Source organism: Bombina bombina, chromosome 11 (assembly GCF_027579735.1).
Source record: "Bombina bombina isolate aBomBom1 chromosome 11, aBomBom1.pri, whole genome shotgun sequence".
In the NCBI taxonomy this organism is placed as follows: domain Eukaryota; kingdom Metazoa; phylum Chordata; class Amphibia; order Anura; family Bombinatoridae; genus Bombina; species Bombina bombina.
In genome coordinates this window covers 177,617,399-177,632,117 of record NC_069509.1, presented here as the reverse complement: position 1 = coordinate 177,632,117, position 14,719 = coordinate 177,617,399, and the positions used below count along the sequence as shown (strand labels likewise).

At 40.0% G+C, this 14,719-nt stretch overlaps 1 long non-coding RNA gene across 1 annotated transcript; it reads left to right on the top strand.

The window, feature by feature from the left end:
- Nucleotides 1-1,818: 1,818 nt before the first annotated feature.
- LOC128642423 (uncharacterized) lies at nt 1,819-13,221 on the top strand. The gene is made up of 2 exons (XR_008399654.1): nt 1,819-1,932; nt 12,277-13,221. It is a non-coding gene; the product is annotated as an uncharacterized LOC128642423 (long non-coding RNA).
- The last annotated feature ends 1,498 nt before the right edge of the window (nt 13,222-14,719 follow it).

The window sequence follows — 14,719 nt, the reverse complement described above, 5'->3', positions numbered from 1 at the left end:
CACATGACATATACACTCATACATACACATGTACATATACACTCATACACATATGTACATTTACATACATACACATGTACATATACACACAGACATGTACAAATACACAAATACATACACATGTACATATACGTACATACACCCTTACTTGATTTAAAACAGTACAAGTACAATTGCATTTTTCAAGAATTTAAAACCACATTAAAAAGAGTTTATGTGTGTATGTATGAATGTGTGCATACACATACATACACATAACATATACACACATACATACACACATGGCATATACACACATACCTACACATGACATATACTCACATACATACACATGACATATACTCACATACATACACATGACATATACTCACATACATACACATGACATATACACGCATTACATACACATGACATACACACACATACATACACATGTACATATACACACATACATACACATGACATACTTACATACGCATGACATACACACACATACATACACATGATATATACTCACATACATACACATGACATACACACATACATACACATGCCATATACACACATACATACACACATGGCATATACACACATACACACATACATACACACATGGCATATACACACATACATACACATGACATATACTCACATACATACACATGACATACACACACATACATACACATTCCATATACACACATACATACACATGACATATACACACATACATACATACACACATGGCATATACACACACACACACACATACACACATACATACACACATGGCATATACACACATACATACACATGACATATACACACATACACACATGGCATATACACACATACACACACATATGCACACATACATACACACATGACATATACACACATACATGGCATATACACACATACATAAACATGTACATACACACATACATACATAAACATGTACATACACACATACATAAACATGTACATATACACAACATATACCCACATACATACACAAGTACATATACACTCATAAATACACATGCACATATACACTCATACATACACGACATACACACATACATACACATGTACATATACACACAGACATGTACATATACATACACACACGTACACACATATACACACACATGTACATATACACACATACTGTACATATAAACATACAAACACACATGTACATACACACACATGTACATATACTCACACATAGAAACACACATACATATACACATGTCCACATATACACATAAATATACATGTACATACACATGCATACATAAACATCTACTTATACACACGTACATACACATGTACATACGCAGACATACAAATCCACACACATTCATCAGTCTAACGCCTTGTCATATACCATATCCCTTTAACCAACTGCATTTAAAAGAAATAAAATAAAAATATATATATATTGTCAATGAGCTACAATGCTGTTGAAAAAAGTTCTCTGTTAAACTCTAGGGCAGGTTTGCAGATAATTGGATACATTTTCTATAGGATTGTTATTGGCCCAATACCAGCTAAACTTAAATAATCGTTATCTTTTGAAAACAAACACAACATTCTCATCTACCTCTAAGTTTGTCAGATGAGTGAACTAAAGGGATCTCTGCAAGACAGACTACAATGCACACGATTCCGGTTCATAATCTAACATGGCAAGATACTTTTTAAGTGAAATTATTGTGACCACACCTGATATTACAAATGGTAAATATGAGCCTGCAAGATGCAAAGCTCAGCAGGAGCTGATATTTCTTTCTCACTGCTCTGCATAAATATGGGCTAGGGATGGGTGTGTTTATTCCAATAATTTTAACAGATGTCAGTGTTCCCTCCTGGGAAAACTCTCAGCTTGAAATGGAAGAAGTATGAACGCTGCAAGATGCTGCCAAGGTATTTTTCACAGCCCAGGCATGAAGGTTATATGCAGGATCATGTGCTAACCTGTCTTATTTTGCTATTTTACTTATTTAAATAAGAAATAATAAGGAGACTTGAACACACATGTTCCTCCGGGGCTACTCAGGAAGCTGTTTGTAAGCAAAGCTAATTCTCTTGATCTGCATTAATCTTATATCTGTCTGACCATTTCACTTATTCATATATCAGCCTACTAATGGCTGGGACAGAATTCTTCAGCCTATTGCTATATGTAATAAGTTGCAGTCCTCTCTGGCAGCCAGAGGGTTAAAGGGACATTCTGATGCAAAAATGCATACCCTAAACGTTTTAATTCATTAAAGGGACATAAAACCCCAAAACATTTCTTTCATGATTCAGAAAGAACATACAATTATAAACAAGCTCAGAAGGGTGCAAGTGTCTGCAGCACTTTATGACAGCAGTTTTCCAACAATGCTATACATTAGCAAGAACACTATTTCCTATTATGTAGTGCTCCAGACATGCATGCTACATATCTAGATATCTCTTCAACAAAGAATAACATGAGAACAAAGCAAATTATTATCCTTGTGACACCTTTAAAAAAACTTTTGAGATTTGAGAGATTTAACCCCCCCCCAAAAGTTATACTTACCTTCCCTTCCTCGCCAGCCTCTTATGATTTTTTTTTTCTTCTCAAAAGTGCCTCATGCCGATGGCAGCATTGAACTAAATGTAGCGCGCTCCTGCAGCTGTAAGTTGCGTTACCCAGCGCGGGAGCACACTTTATTTAGTTCAATGGAGCGATCGGGCTCGCTGTGATTAGACAGGGCGGCTGTGATTGCTTTTGAGGGGGAAAAAAATCATAAGAGGCTTGCGAGCTACGGAAGGTAAGTATACCTTTGGGGGATTAAATCTCTCAAATCTCAAAAGTTTTTTAAGGTGTTGCTAGAATAATGTTACATAATTCTGCACATACAGTAGTGCTGAATTATGTAACATTATAATTTACGTTTACTGTCCCTTTAAGCATATAACTGGGATAACAGCATGTACTGGTTAAATACCACACCCTGCCCTAAGACTCTAAGAATTTATCACGTACCACATTACACTGAGTCATAGCATTTGTTTTTTCAGTTTGTTTTTTCCCCACCAGTTACAAAAGTGAGTTACTCTATTGCTAATACACAAGTTATTTACTATGAGCAAATAAGCAGAAACAAGGTGGAGCTTCATATAATACTTTATTTTATAAACTGTGCTGCTAAGTTGTCATATTGTGCTGTGTAAATCTATTCACTCAAACTGCCTTACACGCATATAAAGGTTTTCTAATATTGCTGCCATATGTAGAAATAAATGCATACAAACAGACACAAATGCATACAAAAAAAAAAATACATACAAATAGAAATCAATACATAAAAATAGAAATAAATACATACAAATATAAATAAATACATAAAAACAGAAATAAATACATACAAATATAAATAAATACATAAAAAACAGAAATAAATACATACAAATATAAATAAATACATAAAAACAGAAATAAATACATACAAATATAAATAAATACATACAAATATAAATAAATACATAAAACAGAAATAAATACATACAAATATAAATACATAAAAACAGAAATACATACAAATATAAATAAATACATAAAACAGAAATACATACATACAAATAGAAATAAATGCATACAAATAGAAATAAATACATAAAAACAGAAATAAATACATTCAAATAGAAATAAATGCATACAAATAGAAAAAGAACATAAAAACAGAAATAAATACATAAAAACAGAAATAAATACATACAAATATAAAATAAATACATACAAATATAAAAAAAAAACATAAAAACAGAAATAAATACATAAATAGATAATGATTATGCTCCTGTAGGTCATGTGTACTTCTGCTGCTTAAGGCCATTTATTGTAATTGTTTTCACCCTTTAAAAGGGACGGTGAAGCCAAAATTAAACTTTAAGGATTTATATGGAGCATGCTTTTTAAAACAATTTTCCAGTTTGCTTCTATTATTAAATTGAATTTCTTCTTTTGCAATAATTTGTTGAAGAGCATACTTAGGCTCAGGAGCAGCAATGCACTACTGGGAGCAAATGAAATTAATCTGGTGAGCTAATGACAAGTGGCATATATGTATAGCTACAAATCAGAAGTTAGCCCTCAGTAGTACACTGCTTGTGCTTTAGCATACCTAGGTATGGCTTTTGACAAAGAATACCAAGTGAAGAAAGCAAATTAGATAATAGAAGTAAATTACTTTCCCTTTAAGTTTATTTTCTGGATTTACATTCTTCCTGTCTTATTTTCTAATCACTCACATGTCCAGCAAGTCCAACTATATAGGATAATACATTTGTTAAGCTGGAGAGAACTTTTTATGAGTAGTGAAAAAAAACATTATTAAAGCATTTGTGGGGAGTAGGCTATTTAAAGTTAATAAAGCTGAGTCATAAAGTTAGACAAAGCAGAACCTGTTTAAAGGTTTGAAAATGCAGACCCTTAAAAATATATTGAATGAACTTTAACAAGGAAGAGTCTTGTAGTAACCTAATAAGTAACTACACAAGAGACAGGGATATCAGCATTTTCTTTTTTATTTTGGTTATAATAACCTTAGCAATCATCCCCATTCGGGAAAAACACAGTGCAATAAAGTTCTTGCAAGCCTATAACAGATAAAGACCCTGATACTAGGCTATACATAAGAACCACATCCAGAAAGTGTACTGTAAACCTAAGGCCATTCAGTCCTAGGACATCAGTTTGCAACATTCATACATAGATTAAATACTTATAACCAATTCAACAAATAACACCTCTAACAGCGGATGGCAGTGCAGAGGCTGCACTAAATGGTCATCATGTTACTCCATGAGGATCTATATTTGCTAAAAAAAAGGGATTTACATTAACCATATTGGTTATAGTTGTACATAGAAAGCAGTAAGCTTTATGGCAAACAACTTTTAAGTACATAGATAAAACTTGCTTGAAATCGATAACATTGGACCAAGGGGAAACCGAGCAACACCTATTTCAGAGGGCACCCCTAGCATATATGAAGGATATGGTGTCATGAAATTAAAATTCTTGTGAGGAGCTATGTTTGGTTCCCTAATCATAGGCCACAATGGTAACATATAGTAAATTGGTAGAATCAAATGAAATTACAGTGTAGCCAAAATGAAAACAAAGTAACAGGTATTATATACATTGGTTAGTCATTGTCATAATATTCTTGATAGACAACATTTCAGGCAATATAATATGTGTCCTCCAAACTTATGGTGCTGTTAGTGAGAACCGTCCAGAGTACAAGTTAAACATGTGCCTGATGGACAAAACACCATATAATTACGTCTTCAGAGGGGTAGAATTCCTTCCTTCCGTTACGGCAAAATCACAATGTCTGTTGAGTCATACCTCCAAGGCAAAGGACCAACATTTGTGTATCCAAACAGCTTGACTGAACCTGTATACTGCCGACTTTTGTTTCCAATTGTTACGGCTTTGTTGCAAACTTGCTTGTTCCAAGACAGAGCAGCCAGCTCCATGAACGTCACTGCCGACACGCATTTCACTCCCACGTGACCACTGTTTCCTTTTTGAGAAGTATATTATCAATGTCCCCTCCTCTGCCAAAGAGGGAACAGGTCTCTATACCTATGACTTTGAGGTCTGTTAAATTGGAGTTATGGTGTGTTAGAAAATGCAGGGCTACCCCACTTTTTATATCACCATCCTTAGTTGCTTTTATATCGTCCCTATGTTCGGACACTCTCTCCTTCAACATGCGTCTAGTTTTGCCTACATAGAAAATCGGGCAACTGCAATAAAGTAGGTAGATAACATTCTCTGTTTTACAATTTATGAACTGTTTTATGGGAAAAGAGACCCCTCCTGTTGAGAAGGTTTTTGAGCGGACAATATATCTGCAAAGGACACAATGTCCACATTGGAAGCATCCTTTGACCTTTCTATGTTTACCTAGCCAGTCCTTAGGATTTGGACTCTTTACATAGAAGCTTTTGACGAGTTTATCCTTTAAGTTAGGAGCTCGTCTAGCTACCAAAGAAGGTTGTACCCCTACAAGCTTAGAAACAGCTTCGTCAGCTTGCAGAAATTGCCATTTTTCTTTAAGGATGCAACGTATCTTTTCCCAATGACAGTTATACTCCGTAACGAAGCAAATTGTTTGGTCTCTTGGTTTGTCTTTATTTTGGTAGAGCAAGTCATCTCTATTTTCTTTCCTTGCTCTATTCAAAGCAAAATTTAGATTACGTTTGGAGTAACCTCTTTTTTCAAACCTGCTAAACATCTCCCTAGCATGTTGATTGTACTTATTCAGACTTGAGCGATTTCTCCTGAAACGGAGAACTGCCCAACCGGAATACCTCTTATTAGAGACTTTGGATGATGACTAGAGGCTTCCAAAATATTATTGGTTGCCGTATCTTTACGATATATTTCTGTTGCCAACAAAGTTCCTTCCTTTTTGATCTTGACATCCAAAAAGGTTAATTCATTTATACTGTAGTCAAAAGTCAAAAGAATATTAAATTCATTGACATTCAGTATTTTTACAAATTCTTTCAAAGACTCTTCCATGCCCCTCCAAAGGAGGAACACGTCGTCCACATAACGAAGCCAAATTAGGACGTGTTCGTCCAACAAATCCTGCAAACCACCGAAAACCACCTGGTTTTCCCATAAGCCAAGGTGGAGGCAGGCATAAGATGGGGCACAAGTGGCCCCCATTGCCGTTCCCCTGATTTGCTTATAAAATTTCTGATAAAAAAGAAAGATATTGTTTGTTAAGACAAATTTCATCAAATTTAAAAGAAATTCAGTATGTTTATTCTACCCAGGACCTCTACTTTCAAGAAAATGTCGTGCCGCTCTTACACCCACCTCATGGGGTATAGATGAGTAGAGTCCTTCAACATCTTTCCCTTTAAGTTTATTTTCTGGATTTACATTCTTCCTGTTTTATTTTCTAATCACTCACCTGTCCAGCTAGTCCAACTATATAGGATAATACATTTGTTAAGCTGGAGTGAACTTTTTATGAGTAGTGAAAAAAACAAGTCCTGTCATTCTGTTTGCGCCACTGGCTTTCACAACCATGATCCACAAGAATATTTATCTGGTGCTAGAAATATTGAAGATGCAGCTCAGTAGTCATAGTATATTGATGGCAAACAAATCTCTTGCCTTGATCTTGTACAAAGATTTTTTTTTTTTGGGGGGGGGGATTAGGGGATGGTAGATGTTAGTGACTTTCCCAGTAATTGTATTACCCTCATTGTGAAGGTCACGTTACTATGTAAATTCTTTTTGAAGGCTCTGAGGATGCTATAGACAAATTCAGGAGATGTAATGAGGGTATCCCTAATGTGATGTATTCTTTATCCTGAAATTACTATCTTGTTTGGGTCTTTATTTCTCTGTCTCCTGCTACTGCCAACTACCTGCTGTATCCATTGAGACTTGGATGATTCAGAAGTCTGCAGATTCCTCAAAGCTGCTCCCTTTATATACAGTGCCATTTAATTCTGGCTTGTGGTAGACAACTTTGGTTCAGTATCTTCCAGATGGATTAGTTTTGTTTAACATGTTTAGTCTTTTCAATATAAATCTAGCATTAGGAAATGTAAGGCAAATTGCCTTACAAAAGAGGAGGGGTTTGGCTTACCTTTTTAAGACCTGTACAGGAAGTCCAAATCCTCTTTCTGCTTGTTTCTTTAAAGTTTTCACATGAAGCGTTCCAAGAGATTAAAAGTACCTCCAAAACGATTCATGGAGGCCCCAGATTAATCTGCAGAAAAAGAAGTCGTGGATTAAAGTGAAGTAGAAGCAGAGGAATGGATCGCACCTTCGTCTGATGCGGTGGGTCAAACTCCTTTACTTAAACCCCCTATGTCGCTTCCCAGGGTGGGTATCAGCTCCACGATTATCCCTGAGATTTCAGATCAGGCCTTGTTGGAAGGTCGTTGATCCAGAGGGTGGTTGGGGGGCTCCAGAGGATTTACGCCTCTTGGATGCGACGTCTGAGTTTTTGAGCCCTATGGCTCAGGCCGGGCCTTCACAAGTTATAGGCGATGCAGTCACCGGTCCCTCCAGTAATTTTCCCATTTCCCCTTGGCCCATACAATTCACTTTGATCGGTGGTGGGCATAGTGGGAGCGCCGAGGCCTTACCTAGGCCTTCAATGACTTTGACCTGCGAATCCATCATGGCAGCGGTGTCCCTCTTTCAAATGCTGGTGGCGGCAATGTCCGGGATTTTGGGTGGGTCCTTCGCGGTCCAAGGTCCATCTGCCGGTGGTCCACATGCTCCTCCGGTGGCTTCGGTCTTCTCCGCGACGACTTCCGGTCTCGGGTCCTCCAGCGGCGGTACTTCCGATGACGTCACTTCTGGAATCGCCATTTGATGCCCGGCCGTGAAGAGGAGCGCATCGAGTTCCCCACATGGCTCCATAGGTAAGAAAGGAGTACAGCGTGGGGGAACTTTGTCTGCGGGGGTAGGCCTCAAGGGGCGGTAGGCGTGCAGATATCACAGGCACAGAGGCTTAGTGCAGATAAGAAGGGAGGCAGTGGAGCTACTTTGGGGATTGCTGGGACCAGAATGGGGTCAGAAAGCAAGCATAAAGGGGCCAATAAAAGCGCAAGTGTGCGATCGGCGGCAAAGGCTGCTACAGGCCGCAATAAAGGTGTGGAGGCACCTAAAAGGCCTAGTGTGAATGTGTCAGATAATGTGGACTCAGATTCCACAGGCATGGCTTTTGGTACGGATGATGGCAGAATGGATGGTATGGAGAGCGCGTCTAGGGACACTAGACCCCAGCATGTTTCAGCAGTGCAGGCTAACACTAGGAAAGTAGTCACAAGATCCGCAGTTAAGCAGGGTCACCCATCCCAATTCCGTAGTCTAGATATGGAAATGGTGTCAACTAGAAGTCGTAGAAAGCCTTCACCCCAGGCCTCTAAGACAGTGCACTTTAGTGACAAAATAGAGGATTTTTCTGAGGATGAACAGAGTGTGCAAGAAAGAGAAGGGCGGGGCAAGCGCTCATGTGTGTCAAGAGTGGTTGAAGGGAGGGGTGATCAGAGAGGGAATAGGGGGAGGGGGAGAGCTGAACTTCTCCTGCGTGGTATTCCTCTCTTGCATTCTGTTTTTTCAGGATAGTGATATGGCAAGTACTGGAGACTCAGGATGTGGCCTGGAGAGAGGAACGGCTCCTACTATGTTGATTGTTGTCTCCTGATGGGGTGTTCAATATCCTGCGCTTACTTTGAGGCCTTCAGTACCTTCTTGCATTGGGCTGTGGCTAAGGTGGTGGGGGAAGATGGAATTACTCATTATTTAGATTATTTTTTATTAGTAGGAAGACCAGGTTCCAGGGAATGTGAGCTGCTCCTCCACACCATGAGGATTCTGATAAATAAATGTAGTGTCCCCCTGGCAGAAGAGAAAAATGAAGGCCCATGCACATGTCTTACATTCTTAGGGATAGAAATTTACTCTGTAGTGGAGGAATGTAGACTCCCGGCTTATAAAAGTCAGAAAATGCTGGCAGAGGTTAGAAGAATTGCTTCTTCTGCCTTCTGCACGCTGAAAGAGTTGCAATCCCTATTGGGCCTGCTGTCACCAACCAAGCCTCCAGACTAAAAACAAAAGGTCTGGGAGGCATTCTGCTCGAAAGTGCTGTGCAGGGATTTGAACCTGTTTCAGAGTTTAAAAATGCAATAGCATGCAACTTAAAAGATCTGTTAAATGAGTATTTGTCTTACTTATAATTACACCTGTGCAAAACAAACACAGGTGCTCTCAATTTTGGATTTACTCAGAACCAATCCTGTGCAAAACCTCCCTATTTATGGCTGGCTTTTAGGCTGCACATTGTTTCTGTTTTGTCACAAGCCAGAACCTGTTTCCTGTACTTCAGTAAATATTTGGAGGAGGACTTCACATTTGCACCTGTTTACAAGTTTGTTTCCTGCCTTGTGCAATTCCTGCAATTCAGTTATTACCAGGAGAAAGACTTTCCTTTTCAATCTGCATCTCTGCTTACTTGTTGGTTCCTTTCCACTTTCATTATTCAGATAGGACATGTAATTTTAATCAACTTTCCAATTTATTTTAATCATCAAATTTACTTTTTTTCTCTTAGTATTCTTAGTTTAAAATAAACCTAGGCAGACTCATATGCTAATTTCTAAAGCCTTGAGGGCTGCCTCTTATCACAGGCTTTTTAAATTTCTTTTCAACACAAAGAGACAAAGTACATGTGGACCGTATAGATAACACTGTGTACAGGCACAGGGAGTTATTTAAGGCTGGAAGAAGGTTCTTAGATACAAGGTAATCACAGAGGTAAAAAGTGTATTAATATAACAGTGTTGGTTGTGCAGAACTGGGGAATGGGTAATAAAGGGATTATCTATCTTTTAAAACAATAACAATTCTATGGTAGACTGTCCCTTTAAATAAATCTGTTATCTTTTCAATCTATATGAATTCTACTAATCTTCATTTAAAGCAACTGCTTCAGACAATGAGGCTCTCACAGAACATGACAGAATGTGAAGACCATAAAAGAGAGCCCTCTAGGATTATTGCTGTATTGGAATCAGTATTAAAGTTTATTAAGGACAAACTGATTAACTTTATGGAGCTGGTGGAAACGTTATTCCTATGGGTAGAATTTTTCTAAAAAAAATAGAGCGCCTGTTACCGAGGGTGACTTCCCTGAAGGCAAGGATTGCAGTTAACAAAGACATGAGGGATGATTTCCAGATTTGGGATTAGTTTCTGAGGGACTTCAATGGGGTTTGCATTTGGAGCAAACCTCAGGCGTCCACACATTCCAATAATTTATTTACGGATGCTGCAGGATCCTTTGGCTATGCAGCTTACCTAAATGGTAAGTGGAGTGCAGAGCAATGGCCTGTTGAATGGTCAGTCAGAGAGCTTACCGGGAACCTTTGCCTCCAGTAGCTCTTCATCATATTGGTTGCATTGGAGATATGGGGTGACGAACTGAGGGACAGTTGCTTTTTGGACAGACAACATGAGTGTGGTCTTCACCATCAATAGACTCTCCATCGTCCCCAGCTGTGGTAAGATATCTTAGGATTCTGGTGTTGGGATGCCTTAAGCTGAACATTGAGTTTCAGGGGAGGCATGTCTCTGGGGTTTCTAATATCATTACTGATGCACTTTCCCATTTTCAATGGGATACTTTTAGGGTGGGTTGCGCCTAACGCTGTGACTCACGGTGGTTCCCTGTCCTCCTTTCCTTTGTCAGGGTGGCCCTGGAGGGCAATTACTGATACCCGCTGCTGAGGGCTTCCCTGGCACCTTCCACTTGGAAATCATACATGAGGTATTGGGAAGAATGGGGTTTTCTTCTTTGAGGTTCAGGGATTCTCATCCTGCGCAGGTGAGCAAGAGTAGTTGTTGCAATGGCTCGCAGAGCTTAGAGGTAGACAGGTAAAAAAGGGGGCGGGTAACAGCGATGTTAGTGTGGTATCTTTTTTTTTTCTGTAAGTTGTTTACCCTGATGGACTCTTCCAAGGCATTTTTGGTTTGCCAAATTCTTCAGGGCTGGGGGAGTTCGGAGGTATGATGAAAGGACATATGTGAACTTATAACCGCTGATAGGTTACTCCCTTTTACTCCAGATTCTGCCTGATGTCTGCTCACCTGTTTATGGGGGTGCAGCTCTTTTCCGCTGCATTTGCTATGGCATTAGAGTGGGAGCATTAGTACCACACTCAAAAAATGCAAAAGTTGGAGGGGTATTGTACAAGCATGTAAGATTTGCAGAAAATGGGGTATTGTTATTCATCCCTCAATCCAAAGTGGATCAGGAAAGTAGGGGTGCATGGTTGTCGCTCCCTACAAACCAGTGAACTTTAAGTTGCCCTTATGCCTTGCTGAAGGCCTTCTCGGACGTGCGTCCAGTTGGTTTCACAGATTTCTAATTCACCAAGACGGTACCCCTCTCATGAGATTTGAATTCCGTAGGTTCCTAGGATGGGCTGCTGAACAGGCAGGTTTGAATCCATTGAATCCAAATACGATAGCCCCTCATTCATTTAAGGTTGGGGCTGCTACAACAGCGGCGACTTTAGGCTGGTCAGCTGACCATATAAAGGTATTGGGGAAGTGGAAATCCAAAAGGTATCAGCTATATGTGAGACCCCTTTTATTCCACTGCTAAGTTAGTACGGTGTGTTTATGTTGTGATGTTTCCCTGTTTTGGTATGAATTTAACACTTTTTTTTCTTTTGCAGGGCCTTGCAGAGGTCCGCTTCATGTCTGGATAGTGGGGCACTCGTTCATGCACTGGTCAGCCATCCGAGCATCAACGCGACCTGTAGGACAGCAGCTGGGATTTTCTGCTTCTAGGGTGGTGCTTAGATGGTTAGGGAGGAGAGGCTTTTGCTGGGAGGCCTGGATTATTGCAAGATGCCATGAGGCGCTGGGAGAAACCCCACATCTTGATCCTCCACTTGGGGGAAAATGACCTTGGATCAATTCCCGGATGGGATTTGAGTGCAGTGATCCAGTCATAACTTGCGTATGTTCAAAGCTTGGATGCCTGGTGTGAGAATCGGGTGGTCGAACATTATCCCCAGATTGACGTGGAGGCATATGACCAACCACAGGGCTGCTTTCCAGGTCAGGAAAAAGCTGAACAGAGATGTTAGAAAGTTAATGTTCGAGGCTAGAGGATTTGTTGTGAAGCACAGGAACATTACGGCAGTGGACCCGGAGCCTCTACCAAGGCGATGAGGTGCATTTATCTCACCATGGCATAGACCTGTTTATTGAGGATTTGAGACAGTCCCTACTCCTATTTGTGTGAGTTGTGGGTGGCGGCGAGAGTTGCCCTGAATATGTGGGGTGATCTTGTGTCGGTTGGACGAGTGTCAGGGGATAGGATGTAATCAAGGTAGAGTGATGGCTACTTCCGGACAGGGGTGAAGTCCTCAGACAAGCGTCTGGGGGGGGTCCCCTGTCTGTGTGATCCGAAACCGAGAACTCCCTAAGCCATTCTAGTATTGAGCTATGCTCTGCTTACTCTCCTGCATCCCTGGTACTGCCCCATCTTGTTAGCATGGGTTACTACGCATTAGCTAGTACCTGATTGCCACCCCCTGGTCCATGTTATTTGTGCTGTTTGTTGGGTTCCTTGTGTTGCCACAATAAACATGACCTGCGGGTTTTATAACCAATACGTTGTTGTGTTGTTATTTCTACTTTAGAAATAAGGTTAAGGTTTATATTAAATGTTCTTATGTAAATAGTTAAGTTATTATTTAAGTTTCCCAGAGAGGAGTGTATGGCATTTTATTCCCAAGGAAATGTAAGGCAAATTGCCTGGAATGCACATAAGGGTTAAGGCTAGGACGGAGGAGTGAGAGTGTTCTTGTGTGTGTGTGTGTGTGAAACAAATGTTGCAGTTAGAGAGGAGGGGTTTTGCTTACCTTTTTAAGACCTGTACAGGAAGTCCAAATCCTCTTTCTGCTTGTTTCTTTGAAGTTTTCCCCACCCTATCCCTCCCTGTTCATGTTCTAGGTGGCAATCATTAGGGGGATTCATGCCTAAGGTGATCCCTTTAGTATTAGGGGAGTCTGAGGCATAATGAGGGCTAGCCAGCCTATTTATACAAGTCCAAGGACGTTATGTTTTAGCTCCCCATATGTTCAATGTGGTTTGCACTTTATTGACCCTGGTCCTAAAGGTCTAGAGTGGTGGGTTAGCACCCTGGGCTGGCGGTTGGACAGTGTCAGGGGACAGGATGTGATTGAGGTAGAGTGACGGCTACTTCTGGACAGGAGTGAAGTCCTCAGAAAAGCCGAGAACTCCCTAAGCAATTCTAGCATTGAGCTACTCTCTGCTTGCTCTCCTGCATCCCTGGTACTACCCATCTTGTTAGCATGGGTTACTACACATTAGCTAGTACCTGATTGCCGCCCCCCCCCCCCGGTCCATGTTATTTGTGCTGTTCGTTGGGCTCCTTTTGTTGCCACAATAAACATGACCTACAGGTTTTATAACCAAGAAGTTGTTGTGTTATTTCTACGTTCGAAATAAGGTTAAGGTTTATATTAAACGTTAATATGTAAATAGTTAAGTTATTATTTCTTTCATGTAATTAGCAAGAGTCCATGAGCTAGTGACGTATGGGATATACATTCCTACCAGGAGGGGCAAAGTTTCCCAAACCTTAAAATGCCTATAAATACACCCCTCACCACACCCACAATTCAGTTTTACAAACTTTGCCTCCGATGGAGGTGGTGAAGTAACTTTGTGCTAGATTCTACGTTGATATGCGCTCCGCAGCAAGTTGGAGCCCGGTTTTCCTCTCAGCGTGCAGTGAATGTCAGAGGGATGTGAGGAGAGTATTGCCTATTTGAATGCAGTGATCTCCTTCTACGGGCTCTATTTCATAGGTTCTCTGTTATCGGTCGTAGAGATTCATCTCTTACCTCCCTTTTCAGATCGACGATATACTCTTATATATACCATTACCTCTGCTGATTCTCGTTTCAGTACTGGTTGGGCTTTCTACAAACATGTAGATGAGTGTCCTGGGGTAAGTTAAATCTTATTTTCTGTGACACTCTAAGCTATGGTTGGGCACTTTGTTTATAAAGTTCTAAATATATGTATTCAAACATTTATTTGCCTTGACTCAGAATGTTCAACTTTCCTTATTTTTCAGAC